The 17,823-nt window shown below is 48.7% G+C and overlaps 1 non-coding gene across 1 annotated transcript; it reads left to right on the forward strand.

Annotated features, from left to right (window-relative positions):
* Window positions 1-1,441: 1,441 nt before the first annotated feature.
* On the forward strand, window positions 1,442-1,598 carry LOC137445190 (U1 spliceosomal RNA). Its single transcript, XR_010988356.1, has one exon. It is a non-coding gene; the product is annotated as a U1 spliceosomal RNA (small nuclear RNA).
* Window positions 1,599-17,823: the final 16,225 nt, after the last annotated feature.

A 17,823-nucleotide genomic window follows, 5' to 3' on the forward strand; every position in this document is an offset into this window, starting at 1 on the left:
TCCACCCTTGGGGCTGGAACATCACATGAGCACAGGAGGGTAACATGTGCCCAGTCTATCCTTTCTTGCAGAGAGGCATCCCAAGGACCAGCTCAAGCCCTCACCAGGCAGCTGATCCCTACTGAGTCTCCAGCAGTCCAGGAAAACACCCTAGACTCCAGGACTCTTGTCACTCAGATCGAGAGGGCAGGCAGGCTCCACACTGCAAAGAAGCACGGAGGATGGGGAAGAAGGGCAAAAGACAGTGTCTGCTACTATATTCCCTGCGTCTTTTATGATCCCAGTGTGCAGGACTATCTGCCTCACCTTTGCACACAGCGTGTAAACAGCTTGTACTAGCAAGCAGCCTTTCCTGCGTTAAGCAGGGTGGAGCTGCCCTCTACCGTCTCCCTGCCATACGACTGCTGCTTGGTTATTCCTTGGCACGGATACGCTGCTCCGCAGTGAACAGGGCTCCTTGGGAACGTGCCAGGCCTCCCTGCCATGCCACATCTGCTTGTGGAAGTGTTCAGAAATGGCATTTCTGCTGTCTGGCAGCATCCCCAGGTTCAGTTGTCCATTGTGCAGTGAACGAGAAAGCAAAACTGGAGCCCTAAGTGCTGGGGCACCAGTGCTGCACAGAGACGAGGAGGACAGAGGTGCTTGGTGCTGATTCTCAGATGCTTCAGTGTCCCTGGATGCTACTTATGCTTCTGGATTTTCTGATGTTCTTGTGTCATCCCTGGCCACTTCTGCTCCCTGCAGAGGAGATCTGACAGAGAGCTGGTTTAGCTGGGTATAAATCCAAAGTCTCTGGATTAGAATTTAAAAACCACATGTAAATACTAGTTTAAGTAAATCTTTTGTCACAGAGAAGAATTGATGGATTCATGCTGATGTGTCCAGCAGTCAGTGTTGCATTGCAGGTTGTCTACATTTAGACCATCTCTGGGGCTAAACTATAGCAGCTGCTCTTTAGCCCGATGAGCCCTCTGGAGCAGAGAAGGGAGTCAGGAAAAGGAGACGAGACCATGGATTGAAATTAAACAAGATTGAATGAAACAGCAAAACTGACACCCTATTGCTCTCTACAACTACCTGAAGGGAGGTTGTAGACAGACAGGGGTTGGTCTCTTCTCCTAGGCAACCAGCACCAGAACAAGAGGACACAGTCTCAAGCTGCACCAGGGGAGGTTTAGGCTGGATGTTAGGAAGAAATTCTTCATAGAGAGAGTGATTGGCCATTGGAATGGGCTGCCCAGGGAGGTGGTGGAGTCACCATCACTGGAGGTGTTTCAGAGGAGACTTGATAGGGTGCTTGCTTGCATGGTTTAGTTGATTAGATGGTGTTGGATGATAGGTTGGACACAATGATCTCGAAGGTCTCTTCCAACCTGGTTTATTCTATTGGAATGATTCTAAAATTATGCTCAAGCCAGCAATCATAATAAACAGGATGGCAATACTTACCTGGCAGGGGAGACACCATGCTCAGGCAGGTGGTTTTCCCAGGGTGAGGCTCATCCTTTGCACTCCAGGTGTGCTGACCCCTGTGATTTCCCCAGATGCGGGAGACTCGGCTGCATCATTTGTGGTAGTGGGGTTTGGTTTTTTTTCTGGGGTCAGAGTGGCTGGAGAGCAGCCAGACAGAAAGGGACCTGGGATACTGATTGACAGCTGGCTGAACATGAGCCAGCAGTGTGCCCAGGTGGCCAAGAAAGCCAGTGGCATCCTAGCCTGCATTAGGAATAGTGTGGCCAGCAGGAGCAGGAAAGTCATTGTGCCCCTGTACTCTGCTTTGGTTAGGCCACACCTTGAGTACTGTGTCCAGTTCTGGGCCCCTTAGTTTAAGAAGGACATCGAAACACTTGAGCGTGTCCAGAGAAGGGCAATGAGGCTGGGGAGAGGCCTTGAGCACAAGCCCTATGAGGAGAGGCTGAGGGAGCTGGGATTGTTCAGCCTGGAGAAGAGGAGGCTCAGGGGAGATCATATTGCTGTCTACAACTACCTGAAGGGTGGCTGTAGCCAGGAGGGAGTTGGTCTCTTCTCCCAGGCAACCAGCACCATATACAAGGGGACACAGTCTCAAGCTGTGCCAGGGGAAGTTTAGGCTTGAGGTGAGGAGAAAGTTCTTCACTGAGTTGTTAGCCATTGGAATGGGCTGCCCAGGGAGGTGGTGGAGTCACCATCCCTGGAGGTGTTCAAGAGGGGATTGGATGTGGCACTTGGTGCCATGGTCTAGTCATGAGGTCTGTGGTGACAGGTTGGACTTGGTGATCTTTGAGGTCTCTTCCAACCTTGGTGATTCTGTGATTTAAAACCGCGCTGTTCCCCTCATGCTTTCTAACTTAGTGTGATTGATGGTAATTTGTCTGGACAGCTGCAATTCTCACAAATTCTTTGGTGTCATTTTGTGGAATGGGAAAAAAGTGTTATGTTGATTTGAGCCACAGAATGACAAGAGGCCACTGAAGTGCACAAATAAAAATAACACTTCCAGGGCAGTTTGGGATTGGAATAAGTAAAGGTGGCAGTGGTTGTAGAAATTGTAGCTGGAGTGATTTAATGTCAAGTATTTTAAACACAACTAGCAATTCAACAATGTTTTAATTAAAAGTGTCCAGAAGGAATCAATTATTTTAACAGTTCCAGTGGGACATAAAAATGAGGTTCTCACCCTTTTGTAAATCACCATACTATGCTGTGATAAGCAGGAGGCTGTTAAGGGATGGTCTTTTTTTCTGGAGAATTGAAGAATTATTCTGGGCCTAAAATGAGTGCCCCCTTCAGCTCCTAGGCTATGAGGCCAAGGTGTCCCAGTCTGGCAGTTTTGTGAGATGCTGCAGATCCAATATCTCCATGGTTGCAGCCCTTTGCTACAGGAGCAGCGACAGGAGAACCCTGGCAAGGAGACCCAAGAACCAGGTCTGGTCCAGAGACATGTATCAGCATCCTTCACTGCTGAAAATACATCTTCAGGACAAAATCCTTTTGAGGAGAAAGAATTACTGTCCTCTCCTGCCTGGTGAGTCTCCATCAACTCCTGATAGCCTATGGGTTTAGCGGCTGGCGGTAGCCTGCATGGGGTCTTGCCATCATCGTGAACCATAGGCCCTCTGATTTTACTGTTGCTGGAACCTGGCTGAAGCTGAGCATCTGCCTAAATGCAGCACTGTCCACATGAGAGCTGGAGATTTGCTTCACTCTTCAGACCTCACAGAGACTCAGCCTTCTCTGTAGTTATTGTGGCGAGTTGAAATTCCTCCCCTGCCCCCAACCACCTCAACATTAACTTTGCCAGACCAGCTCAGCTGGGAGCAAATTAAAGCTGTATTTACAGGCAAAACTACACTCTACAATGGAATGCAATTAATATGCACAAAATATACAGTATTTACAGTATTAACAGGTATTTACCATTAATAAACAGCACAAGAAACCCCCTGGTCAAAGACCTGGGGAAGCTACTAGCTTCTCCCTCTCTGCCTCCCCTTGCCCCCCTGCACAAAAGCGAAGAGAGAAAGGAGGAGAGAAATGTTAGACTTAACCAAAACAATGCAGCCAAGGTCAAACAGAAGCAAGTTACTATCTCTGCCAGAGCAAAGAAGTGAGAAGAAAAACAATTGTTTTGGTACAACCCGTTTAAGTTCCTTATCTGTCCAATGGGATTGTTTAGCATTATCTTTATTTTCCCTTTCCACACCCAACAGTGATTTATTTACAATCTTACTACTTTCTGCTCAAGTTCTGTGAAAAATTGTAAAGGCATAGCCTAAAACTACCACAGTTTAATAGAAAGTAACTCTGCATGGGGTTGTATATCCACCTAAATCTGGCAGTGGTTGCTGCTCTGTAAGAATGGATGCTGGAAAAGAGTCCTCATCCAAGCTGCGTTTCCCATCCCAGAGAGAACCATAACTCTCTGACACCATCTCTGCCTGGATAGCAACACAGCAAAAGCAGAAATGATGGGAGAGGGAACAAATATGCTATTATTGACGCATTTGTTACCCAACTCTTGTTTACAGAAGTGGGTATTTGTAGTCACTTCTCAGCAGCCCTCCATAAGGAGGCACCAATACACATCGCATGAGGCTCTCTCCACATGCCAAGTTCCTCACTCAGCTGCGCTCTTGCAAAGCCTCCTTCTTTTGGCTCTTTGCTGGTGCTGGCGGCTATGTGTAATGCACTATGTGCATAATTACCAACACAGATGCCTGTGCCAATGTAGCAAATTGCAGGACAGATAGCACATGACAGCCTCTAATTGCACTGTCAGCCTGGGCACCAGCGCCAAGGGTTTCTTGCATTCAGTGCTTGTATTGTTGCTGAAGAAGATGACTGTGGGGACAGGAAAATGAGGAAGGCTTTGATCCCCATTTTCATTTTCTAATGAGTTTGTTTGGCTTTGAAGAGGGCCAAAAGAAGAGTTGGGTGAGAGATGGTAAACTGCTGGCTAGGCAAGCACATGCTCGAGTTTCACTGCTGCAGCACAGCTGATCCTGTGTGAGCCTCAATGGGCTGCAGGAGCAGCTGAAAGGCTACAGCAGTAAATAAAAGTGTTCCATTCTTTTGTTCAAGGACTTGTGAGCTGTCATGCATTCTCAGCCAGGCAGTGAGCTGCAGGACAGAGAAGTGTTCCCCCTCCCCGTGGAAACCCCACCCTGAGCACCAAGATGTGCAGCCTGCTCCCCACCCCTAGCAAGGGCAAGTGGCAAGCAGTGGACTAGTCTAGTCTGGGGGGTAACCCAGCTGGCAGGGGCATGCCCACAGGGGGCTCAGAAAAGGTGGGAGAGGTGGGGAGGGGGTAAAGCTATGCAACACACTCCCTCATTCACTGGGGATCAGGAGCCAGGGAAGGAAATAGGGCGTTTTGGTTGGAGTTGGGGGAGCTGCTTCTGCAGGACTCTTCCTGCTACCGCTCCATCTCAGCCAGCTGATGGTGTGGGCAAAGAGCTGTGTGAACACACTCTGCTCATCCTGCTGTGTCAGTGAGATTTTTTCAGACATTCAGCCTACATTTCTACTTTCTTAATTCCATTCTTAATGCTCTTTGCTTAAGCCCTCAGGGCAGTAAATAGGAGGCAGGTTAGCAGGAATAGCTAAGTAGCTGTAATGAGATTTCTCTCAGGATGGTCTTGCCTCCGTGTTCATCTGCATCAAGCCTGAGTCAGCATCCCCCAGAGACATGCCACTTGCTGAGGTCTTCCCCCAGGGTTTATTTTTAGTTCTTTCAAATCAGAACCAATTTGCTCTGTATGCCTCTCCCTCTGTTCCCGTGTTTCACCTATGGCTGCTGCAGGTTGTTCAGCTCCTCGGAAGAACTGGACACCATAGGTCCTTCCCAGCTCGATTCTGCCCATCCTCAGTTACAGCCCCTCCTCATGGTGGTGTGATTTTCTGCAGTGTTTCCAAGTGTAGGAGGAGGGACACTGAGGTATTTGTTGGCTTTGGCATCAGCTTCTCAAGGACACGGGAGAGCTTTTGTCTGTCTCGAGCTTGTTTTCTGCTGTAAGAGTCACTCTGTCCTCTTTCTTTCCAAGATTTACAAGAGTCCTTTAAGACTCCAACGATTACTGCTTTCCAGTGACTTTATTTACTTTTCACTTTCGTCCTACCTCATTCTTTCTTATTTTGCAATTAACTTCTCTGCAATTAACCAGCTGCTCCTCCTCCCCTTTCAGGCTTCCTTTGTTCCTCCCAGGACTGAGGTGTTCACTGGAGTGGGTCAGCTTCTGCAAAGGTCCATGGAGACTGGAAATTATTTTAAGCCCTAAAATGTAATCCTAAATGAGAGCTAACATCCTGGTGGCCTCAGTTTCACCCAGCTGATGGGAAATTTCCCTCCTGAGCCTGCTCCAATCAGCCCACATTTTGCTATGCCATGTCAAAATTGATCCTCCAGCACTGTATTCCTGCAGCCCTTCTGCCCTCCGTGCCCCACAAAGGCCTTTTGCTGCACCCCAAGGCATGCAAAACACACCCTTGGCACCCACTGCTATGAGAAGGCACCACTCTAGCAGGCTGTGATGTGGATCTTCTTTTTAATTTCAGGCACTTTGAACTGGAAAACCACAGAAAACCAACAATTGCTCTTGATGATTGTGGGGACATGGTGCAAGGGCCAGCTCTGAGAGGCCAGGCCACCTCCCCATGGGTTGAGCACAGGCCAGCCTCCACCTGTAGGGATGCTCTCCCTATCACAAGGAGGAGGTCCAAGTGGCTGCTATCAGACGGTGAGGTGCCTGCATTTAAGAGCTCAGTCATGCTAAGTGATGCCATCAATATGGGCCTGAGCATCAAGAGCAGAAAGTCTCCTGACCCCATGGGGTGCTAAGATGTGCTGCCCTAGTTGGCTGACCTCACCTGAACCAGGTTCTCCTGCAATCTGCAGAGCCCTCCCAGGTAGCCACTGCTCCTGGAGAGCAGACAGAGGTATGGAGGGGCTGGGCTGGCAGCATAGCAGCAGGGAGGTTTGCTCTGCATACAGTGATGAGTACTAATGGGTGTGGTGTCATCCACTTCTCTGGCACTGGGTGACCTTCTCCTCACCTGCCACTACCTGAGTGCTGAGCACCCAGCTGAGGAGCAGGATGGGTTTGTTGAAAGGGGCTGTGGAGGGCAATGTTAATTATTTCTACTTCAACATATTGTTCTGGAACCCTCAGTTCAAGAAGGACAGGGAACTGCTTGAAAGAGTCCATCACAGAGCCACAAAGATGATTAAGGGAGTGGAACATCTTCCTTGTGAGGAAAGGCTGAGGGAGCTGGGGTCCTCAGCGTGGAGAAAAGGAGACTGCAGGGTGACCTCATTAATATTTATAAATATGTGAAGGGAAAGTGTCAAGAAGCCAGACCCAGGCTCTTCTCAGTGATGTCCAATGATAGGGCAAGGGACAATGGGTGCAAGCTGGAGCACAGAAGCTTCCATGTGAACATAAGGAAAACCCTTTTCACTGTGAGGGTGACAAAACACTGGAACAAGCTGCCCAGGGGGGCTGTGGAGTCTCCTCTCTGGAGATATTCAAAACCTGCCTGGATGCATTCCTGTGTGACCTTCTCTAGGTGGTGGCAGGGGCATTGGACTAGATCATTTGAGGTCCCTTCCAATCCCCAATGTTCTGTGATTTTCCTTGCTATTGCATGAGGTTTTGACACAATGGTGTGTTTAGCACAGTCTAGCTTTGAGGGCTTGGTTTTTTTGCTAGAGGTCTGAAGTTTGTTATAGGATGCTGGAAGCTTTTTATAGCCTGTGGGGTGTGAGGACATGCGAATAGGCTACCCTGGGGGTCTCTGTGTACTACCTCTGATGCATGTTGTCCCTTACAGGTCCATGCCTTTGCCATTGTGTTTTCAGCCTCAGGCCTCCTCCCATACTGTTTATCACCTCTGAAAACACCCACAGCATTTGAATCAGCCTGTTTGGGAGGTAATTGATGTTATCAGAAGTGTGTGTCAGTTGGAATTTGTCCCTGGAGCAATTAGGTTAGCTGGTTGTCTTTCATGGGATCTGTCTTGATTTATATAAATTGCAGTAAATATAGGCTTGGCCTCCTGTTAGTCAGGCTGCAACTGGTCTGACCAGGATGATTAAAAGCTCCTGGGTTTAATGTCTCTATGTGTTTTCTTGTAGGTGAGTTCCTGTATTTGCTGCCTGCATGTGTGCACAGGTGGTCACGGATGGTCCTGTCTGAGCCCAGCAAGTGGCGGCCGCACACTGCAGCGTGGAGCAAAGCAGTTTCACATCGCCCCTGAGCCATCGCATAGAGCCACAATGGACAGGCTTGGTTCAAATTCCTCCTCAGAGCAGCTGGCATGAGATGTCCTCTTTGGCTCTTCCTGCTGTGCTGCAAATTGGTGCTTAAGTAGTAAGTGATGCAAAATGATGCCCTTCCTGTGACAGCCACGGAAGAAGGCAGCCCTTGTCACATGCAAACAGGCCCTGATCCAGGCACTTCAGCCTTTGAGTCAGCTTATTGATGTACTTCAGATTTATCATCTGTGTTAAGTGCTTGGCTGGGTCAAACCCTGAGGAAATGCCTGGCGGTCCTAGGAGACAAAACAGCCTAGGATGTGCTGGGGCAGTGACCTGGGGAAAAACTTGCCCCGGGGCAAGATTGTGTACTGCAGCCCCATTTAATCCACCAAAATAGCTCCCGTGGATCCCAGGTCTGGAGGCCCTCCCCTTGCAATGCCTCTGCTCTGGGGGAGCAGGGAAGTCATGTCTCCAGTCACAGGGCAGAGCAAGACATCACTCCTCCAGGGAGTGCTTCTGGAAGAGCTGAAATCCTGCTAATCCAGAGCTAGCAAAGCCACTTTGCCCTCATCAGCCAGACCTCAGACCTGACCCATCTTTTTGCAAGCAGGCAGATCCCCTCAAACACTCCTTCTGTTGAGGTGCCTCCTGATGGTGACAGCCACCCCCTCCCATGTGGGAGACCCTACTTGCAGGTTCTCAAAGAGGTGAGCTGAGGTCTTCAAGTCTGTTTCTGCCATCCCAATGGCTTGAAGAAACACGAAGCAGGCAAAAAATGAAGCAGTGCTAAGGGACCTGGCTGCAGAGCCTGGGACAGCTCCAGGGGATGCACAGTGTCCCAGAACAGACCTACTTCCACCCCAACAGCCATTGTGATGAGACACCTCCTCCTTTAATTGTTTTCTTCTGCTGTGCCCTTCCTCATTACCCCTGTCCTCCCTTGTTATCCCTCCTCCCCTGGCCCACATACACAGCTTATGATGCCCACTGGCTCAGAGACAGCTTCAGGGGTGGGTGAGCTTGCTCCTCAGGACCAGGGTTTTTTGCACGGCCCATTTGCAGCGTGGAGGCCAATTGGCATTTCCACGCTCATGCCCTTCTTCTCTTCCTCCTGCCACTTTGTCACTCGTGGGTGCTCCCCACCAAAAGCCATGCCATTGCCACCAGATTAAACCTGGTGGCACTGATGTGCACGCATGCCCTTGGCTTGCCTGCTCGCAGCAGAAAACATTTCCATTTAAAGCGATCTGACAAACGCGCTCACACTGAGTTGGTGCAGCGCAGCTGACAGGTACAAATAACTTCCTGAGGTGCTGCCATCTGAAACACACTGGATTCCTTACTCAGGATGAAGAATTATAGCCTGCCCCAAAATAGAAATCTTGGCCACGGTCAAGTGACGCTGTAGGTGCCTCAGCGAGCATTGCTGATGGTGCTGCTCACATATCCTACTGCATCAGAAGATAATCTTTAAATGCCTAAGAGGTTGCATAAATAGATTTTTCCAGGCAATATTCATGCCTCACATGCAAACACAACTGTTAATCAACAAACAGCAGGTGAGTAAAGAGAGGGAGATGCCTGATTGCTGTCCTAAAGGACACTGGAGCTGCAGAGCAAACTGTTTTCCTCTGGTTTTGGCTCGAGGCAGGTCTTTGATTTTCATTTCCAGATTTCATGCATTCCTCTAAGGTAAAGGTCCTGAGTCAGGTGCTCCTTGCTCTGGGGCCAGCTAGAGACAGCAGAACAAATCCCTGGGTTTTTTTTTCTTGCTGTGACTATTGCTTGTGGGTATTTACCATTTGGTGTTTAATCAAACAGGAACATGCATAAATGTAATTATAGCAATAAGGATAAAACCCCAAACCCAAACGACAGAGCACAAGAAGGCACCAAATTAGTCTAAAATTAGTCAGACTGTCAAAAATGAGAAAAATGCTAGATGTCAGTGGAGCCTTAACTCCCACCCACCTCGGGCTGACACAGGTTGAGAGTCTGTAATTGCACTGTGACACACCAGCCTATTTGCAAGGCGGAGATGAAGGGTTTGGGGAAGAGGAAGGTATCAAAAGAGCAGAGACAAGCTTCCCAGTGTGGCACTGCCAAGCTTTGCCAGCAGCAGTGGTCACCCCAGGTCCCAGCTCCAGCTGAGCATCCTCACCTGCATCAGTCATGGGACTGTCTGGCATCTTCACCTCCTTCACTTACCTCCTTTCTGCCTTTACTGTTCAGCCCCAATGTGTGGCTTGGTTATGTGTACCCAGATAATCCCTGCACAGGCTTTAATCATAAAATGATTGGTTTCCTCACAGGTGCTTCTGCAGTACTGCCATACTGGCAGCAATCTGCAGCCAATAATGGTGGTGTCTCCTCTGTCCCCTTGCAGGCAATATTCCCCTCTTGGATTTGCAGCAGAGGAGCTGAGTTCAGTCTGCTTGTCCATCTGGGATGCTCAGGACGGGATATTTTCAGTGTGCAGAGCAGATTCCAGTGCAGTTGTGTTTGGATAGCTCTCCTCAAAATCATCCATCCCTTTCACTGCTCGCTGGGTGTCAGAGAGAGGGGGAGGGCAGGCCTCATTTGGGCTGATGGGCTGGTCACACAGCTTAAAAACATAGACTCATGTTAGGGTTGGAAGGGACCTCAAGGATCATCTAGTTCCAACCCCCTGCCATGGGCAGGGACACTTCAAAAAGTCCCTCACCAGCTTTCTTGTCCCCTTCAGATACCGGAAGTCTACAATAAGGTCTCCTCGGAGCCTTCTCTTCACCAGACTGAACAGCCCCAACCCCCTCAGCCTGTCCTCACATGAGAGGTGCTCCAGCCCTCTGATCATCCTCGTAGCCCTCGTAGCTCTGGACACACTCCAGCACATCCAGATCCTTCCTGTAATAGGAGCTCCAGAACTGGACGCAGTACTCCAGGTGGGGTCTCACCAGAGTGGAGTAGAAGGGGAGAATCACCTTCCTCGACCTGCTGGCTATGCTTCTCTTGATGCAGCCCAGGATGTGATTGGCTCTCTGGGCTGCCAGTGCACACTGGTCACAAGTTCAGCAAGGCAGAACCCCCATTCTGTGGCAGAGCCATCAGCTCCTTTAACCAGTCAGTTTAGCCAGTCGCTGCCCCTCTTCCCTTTCAGTCCTTTTCTTTCCAACTGCATCACACATGCAGGGATCCTGCAGGCAGGAGCCTTTCTTGTGCACAGTTCAGACACGTTGCTTCCTGTCACACATGGGAGCAAGGGTCCCAGATGATCCACTGTGTGACATGTAATTAATTTTCCTAACACACAGGTTAATTGAAAGCCACACAAGCAACTTTACTTGAATGCTGCTCAGGTACAGTTAAGCAAGAGTGAGAATGTATGTACTTGTGTACCTTAGACCAGGTATTTGTTATATCATATACCATACTGGTAGAAACATGTTCTGGAGGATGAAACACGTTCTCAAGGATAACTCTAGTGGTTTAAAATGCTGACATGTCAGTTTTTCTCAGTGCTTTGATTACTTTTCAGTTTCTGTTTGCACAGCACCACCTAAATCCAGGTTTCCCTCAGGTCTTAAACTGTAAAAACTGCAAACAAGCCCCACTATAAAGGGAGATCCAACCCTTCAAAATGTTCTTCAAAAAATGCAGTTGCCATGGGAGAAAGATTCTACAACTACCTGAAAGGAGGTTGTAGCCAGGTGGGGGTTGGTCTCTTCTCCCAGGCAACCAGCACCAGATCAAGAGGACACAGTCTCAAGCTGTGCCAGTGGAAGTTTAGGCTGGATGTTAGGAAGAAGTTCTTCACAGAAAGAGTTATTGGCCATTGGAATGGGCTGCCCAGGGAGGTGGTGGAGTCACCATCACTGGAGGTGTTTAAGAAGAGACTGGATGAGGCACTTGGTGCCATGGTTTAGTTGATTATATGGTGTTGCGTAATGGGATGGACTTGATGATCTCGAAGGTCTTTTCCAACCTGGTCTGGTCTGGTCTGGTCTGGTCTATTCTATTCTATTCTATTCTATTCTATTCTATTCTATTCTATTCTATTCCATTCCATTCCATTCCATTCCATTCCATTCCATTCCATTTCCTATCCTATCCTATCCTATCCTATCCTATCCTATCCTATCCTATCCTATCCTATCCTATCCTATCCTATCCTATCCTATCCTAGGTGACCCTCACCATCCAAGCAACAGTGCTGACCTTCATTAGTCCTTCCAAAGTAAGTAGAAACACTTCAACATCTTCCCCATCTCCAGCTCTTCCATGGTGGTGATTTCATTGTACAGCTCAGTAAACCATAAATTTAGCAGGAGAATTATCCACTGTGTAATGACACCTTCCAGACTGGTGACAGGAATCTTTCTGCACTTTCTTGTAGTGGTGTAAAAGCCACAGACAAGTCAATGGGATGTAGTTTTTTGAAAGTTTACTCATCAGGGTAAGCTCCTGATGAAAGGCAGCAGACCTTGTCTGCCAGAGCTGTAGGCCACCCTGTCAGTTCATGCCTGGATGGGGATCCTGGTATGAGCCTGGGTGGAGACAGGCACTGTGTGAGTGTAAATGTATGTAGGACAAACATGAAATTACTTTGTAGTGGGGACAAGTGAATAGAATTTAAAGAAAACCTTGTTGCTATCTGCCTACACTTAGGTCAGACCCAAGGAGCCTCTGTCGCTCAGTATGCTCCAGCTGACCACCTTCTGGTGGTCCAGCCAACCTGTCCTGCAGACCCAGCACTGTAGCCATGGATGAAAGGGTGCTTGGAGCTTAAAACTGCCCCTAGAAACAAATCCACCCCTTAGTCACAGGAGACAATCCCCCTCTCCTTCCTTCCTCACAGTGTCACTGATTCTCAGATTACACAGGGAGCAGTTTTTCATATTCCTGCAGCACCTCGTTGGCAACATTTGTAAGGGAGGCTGGGCACAGTCATCCCCTGAGCTGACAGTAAACAGTACCCTTAGCAACCTCTTCAGTTAAGACTCCTGAGAGTCTTAACATACCAATGGCCAAAGCTTCAGTGCAGCAACACCTTAATCCAGTGAGAGGGATCCTCATGATGAGTCAGACTCAAATGCTGTGGCCGCTCTGATGCACAATATTTGGGATAAATTCACTGATGGAGCTCTGTGTGGTCCAGACAGTGATTGCCAGGCTTCCTTGCCTTGTTCCCATGCCAGTGTGTCCCCTGCACTGTACTGCAGAGCTTCTCCATACATTACATTTTTGGATGAGCAGGTAAACTTGAGCCATTCTTTATTTGCAAACATACAGCTGGAGCCCAGCTGAGCCCGTGATGGTAACGGCCCACACGAGTATGACAGAGGCATTGGAGTGACTGTCCTCCAACCCTGGAATTCAGGGGATACCAACTGTGGTAGTTTTAGTCGATGCCTTCAAAATTTTCCACAGATCTTGAGCAGAAAAGTAGTAAGAATGTAAATAAATCACTATTGGGTGTAAAAAGGAAAATAGAGATAATTCCAAACAATCCCATTGGAGAGATAAGGAACTCAAACTGCTTGTACCAAAACAATGTCTTCATCTCTTCTTGCTTCTTTGCTCTGGAGAGATACTAACTTGCTCAGTTCAGCCATTTAGAGGGAATAGTCTCAGTTCAGATAGCAGCACATTTGGCTTCCATGGGGGTGTGGCAGGTCACACAGAGGCAGAGCTGGTGTCATCACCCCTTCCCTCAGCCACACAGGCAAATACTTAGAAACAGGCAATTGTGAGAGCTCAGTGTAGCTCCAAGGCATTTCTTCACTTGCTTTGCAGTAGTGAGCACTCATGTTTGACATGACAATCTCTTTGGATAGTTTTGCCTTTTTTTAGCAGCAAACCTTTAGTTTTTCCTAAGGGCCTTGGAAACACTATTCCTAACATCCCAGGTTCAGCTACCACCCACCAGACCTCAGTGATGGGAACAGTGGATAGTTGTAGGTGGCACATACCCTTGCTCTTCAGTCTAAAGGAATGGAGCTTGAAAGTGTGCCTGGGTAATGCACTGGCCCTTACATCCTGAGAGGGGTACATGGGGGTGTAGAGCACTTCATGCAGAGATGTCTCACTAGTCCAGTGCAAAAGCCAGGCCAATTTCCAGCCTGCCACCTGGCCAAGAATCCAACGTATCCACCATATTGCCTATTTTGGCTTCCCTCATTTGCAGCACTTGCTTCCATCCCTGAAATGCTGGTTTGTTTCTGTCAGGCACCAAGAACTGGCTCCTTCATTCCAAGCTGACTAATGAGTCACTGTTTAATTTGATGTGGGACACAGGGGAGCTGAGCATGGTGGAACCAGGGAATTCTGACCCTGTCAAGACTGCACACATAGAGCAGAGCCTACAGCAACTTTCTCTAGGTGAGAGGAGCATAGTGGAAGGGTAGAATGCATGAAAGGGCAAAAAGCAGCAGAGGAAAGCAACCTGGCACCATACAGTAGCTGTCCATGCTCCTAGCATCACTCTGTTAAGATAGTAAGAGTCAAAATTATTCTTAATAAATGGAGCAAGTTGATGGAGCTGCCAGCAGAGCTGGAGCTCAAGTGTGGTCTACCTTGTCTTGCCTGACTGGTGCATGGCTCCTGGGCAGCTTGTGCCACAACAAAGTCTTCCATCAGTGCATGGTGGGCTCTCAGCCCCATCTGGGATGTTTCTGGAAAGGGAATAGTGGGTTTATTGGAAGGAGAGGAGGCATGCTGGGGACTGTCCCTATACACTGTGATGTGGCTTCTCCCACATGCTTCACCATCTGGCCTGGAGCCAACTACCCCAGTGCTTTCCTGACTCACCTGCCCAAACCACCCCTTCCTGCCCTGCTCCTGCGAGGAAGCTGCAGTGTGAGGATGCAGGTTTAGCAGAGGTGTGATGCTAATAATGAGGCACAGAGCAATGTAAACAGGAAATCCTGCCACGAGACACCTTGGGCACATAATCAGGCTTTCAGAGCCAACCATTACCCCAAAGAGAGGGAGCAGCCCTATATCCACTTGTAGTGCTGGGTAGGAATGACGGCAGGGTGACAGAGCACAGTGCCTGACCCAACTGCTCTGCCTTTGGCAACTGCACCCTCCCAAAAGCGAATGCACGGAGGAGTCAGATGTCTGGCAAACCCAAAGGAGAAAGGTTGACTTGTCAGAACTATTTAGTCTGCTCAAGAAAGAGTTATAGATGCTTGTCTGAGTTGTGTCTACTATTAGTGGACCTGTTCCAGGCTGGTAGGAGATGTGATAGGGAAAAAAAGCTCTTCCATTTTAATAACTAATTAAACAGGCTAACTCAGCCAGGGACCTCTGCCGTGGAACTGCATCCAAAACTTCAGAGAAACAGTGGTAGCTATTGCCAGAAGCCTTACCAGTGAATGAGCGATAGAGCAAAAACATCTGTCCCTTGGAAGGAGGTCAGAAAAGGCCGATAGTCCTCTTCCAAATGGAGAAAAACCTCTCTAGTCTGGGAAATAAAATTGCTCCTGTTGGACTCGTGCCCCTCAGTCCTTCACAAGCCAGCCAGCATGGTGACAGATGCTCTGTCTGCTGCTGGGCTTCAGGCATATGGCTCTGTGTGGGCTGCGATGGTCAGGGGTTGTGGCTGTGCTGCTGTGAGAGTGGCCAGGCTGCTTCAGCCTGGACCTAGTCCTTCTCGTGGTGCTTCAGGTTTATTAAATCATTGGCTGAGTTGACAGCTCCCCGGCACCCTCACGGCTTTGCCTGCCAAGATGGCTTAATTCCTGGCCTCGGAACAGGCTGTGAGCATGGCGTGTGAGCATGTGCGGTGCTCAGTACATTCACTGGGGGAATCCTGCCCTTTCCCATGTGTGTTTGGGTCATTGCAGCCTCCCTCATCTGCCCTAGGGATCACACTCACCTAGGTTTCCTGAAGTTCCATTGACAACAGCTTTGTGATAGCTTTAGGCTATGCCTTTAAATTTTTTTCACAGATCTTGAACAGCAAAGTAGTAAAACGCAAATAAATCACTACTGGGTGTAAAAAGGAAAATAAAGATAATTCTAAACAATCCCAGTGGAAGAGATAAGGGACTAAAACTAGTTGTACCAAAACAATCTTGCTCTCTTCTTGCTTCTTCGCTCTGGGAGAGACACTAACTTGCTTCTGCTTGACCTTGGCTGCACTGTCGCGGCTGGTATTAACTTCTCTGCTTCTGTCTCTTCTCCCTTTTGCACAGGGTGGGTAAAGAGGGAGGCAGAGAGGGAGAAGCTAGTAGTTTCCCCCTGGTCAAAGACCAGGGGGCTTCTTGTGCTGTTTGTTAATTGTAAAGATTGTAAATACTGTATATTTTATACATATTGCATTGCATTGTAGAGTGTAGTTTTGCTTGTAAATACAGCTTTCATTTGCTTCCAGCTGAGCTGGTCTGGCAAATCTAATGTTGGGGGGGAATTTTCAACCCACCACAAACTTGTAGTGCAGTGCTCCCCAGGGAAGAGAGCATCCCATCTTCCTTGGGTGGCTGTTTTTACTGAATTCATACAAACATGGTTTGCTGGGTCACCTTTGCCTCGCCACTACATTTGACTGCAGTTGGGAGTAAGGTCAAAAATTACTCCAGAGAAGAGCAGAAAGGCAGGAACAGATGCTCATGTGTATGCATGCCCACAGGAAAGCAGGCTGGAAGTGCAAAGAGCAGTGCCAGGGTGCTGGAGTATCAGAATTCTGGGGTGCTGGGGTGCATCTGCTGGCATTAAGGGGGCACCAGGCCTGGGGGACCTGACAGCAGCAGCTACCAAGGGACAGGCAGAGAGCTCATCCCACCCGGTTTTGCATCCAGAGCTGTGCAGCCAAATCAGGTGGAAAAAAATTGCCTCAGCAGGTGCATTTGACAGCAAAATCCTTTTATTTTTTTCTTTTTCTTTAACAGGTTCCTGAGGCAAATCTGGAACAACTCAGAAAGGATGAGCTGACTGCAGTTTATGCTTAAAGTGGGCAGTCATCTCTTCAGTGATAGTGTCTTATTTCTCTCTGCGGGCACAGCTGCCAAGCAGAGCAATAAATCTTTCAGATGGAAGTATTTGGCATGGACCTAAATTTACTTTCCTTTCTGCAACTCTCTCAGCTGTGCAGCAGCAGCTCCTGACATTGCTCTAAGCCCAGTTACCTGAGCATAGACCCTTTTCAGGATGCTAAAATCTGGCGGCCTTGGGTCATGTTTAATGCTGTTAGTTTGTGATAAGGCAGAAAAAAAGGGAGTCTTCCTGCAGGAGTCTGGGCTGGGTTATTTGAGAAGGCCATGGTGCAGTGGCTGGGCTGTGCTCTTCTGCATGAGGGATTTGCGGTGTATTTGACTTGTGGATGCACATGGAGCAGCCCTGGCACAGCCCTGCTGCCGTGGGAGACTGGAACCACCTGGCAAAGATGCTGGGAAGCAATGCATCTCTGGGTGCAGTGCATAAGTGTTTGTTCCAAAACAATCCACAAGGTTGTGGTACTTTGGGACCTTGGAGCTGGGGTTTGCTCAGATGCCTCTTCTCCTGACCTCTGGGCTGCCAGGATAACAGCTTCTCTCCTCTTATCTCAGCTGATGGTATCACTCGTTCCTCCCATGCCTGCAGACACAATTTGTGTGGTAAAACCTCCCTCCAAGAGAAGCTGCTTTCCCAGCCTGCCATGATCCTTCAGCTTGGAGCAGGGAGGGAAGAGGTCAGAAATAGATGCTTCTCTCCCTTCTAAAGCATCTTTGATCCAAAAAAGCCTGCCCAGTGTCCTGCTTTTTGATCTCTGTATGAGAGCTGGTGAAGGAAGATTTCAGCTTAAATCCCTCCTAGTGCAGAGCGTGACACCAGACTGTAAATCTGAATCATTCCTGCTGCCAGCTCCCGTGTGAGGCTGGGCAAGCCTCACCCCAGCATCACCTTGGGGTATGGGGACAAGGGCAGTGGTGGCCCTGCAAATAGTGCTTTTCTTTCTTTCCAGTCCCTGCCTTTTGCTGTGTGGACAGAGACTGATTCTGTGAAAGCCACATGCTTGGGAAGCTGGTCTCTGGACTGGAGCTGGATATCCAGGTCATTGCCTCTTTTGCCACAGAAACAAGTCCCTGATTATTGTACAGATGTGCCCGCATGCACACCCCACACCC

Source organism: Melanerpes formicivorus, unplaced genomic scaffold, assembly GCF_026170545.1.
Source record: "Melanerpes formicivorus ecotype bairdi unplaced genomic scaffold, bMelFor1.0.p_v2 SCAF_1, whole genome shotgun sequence".
In the NCBI taxonomy this organism is placed as follows: Eukaryota; Metazoa; Chordata; class Aves; order Piciformes; family Picidae; genus Melanerpes; species Melanerpes formicivorus.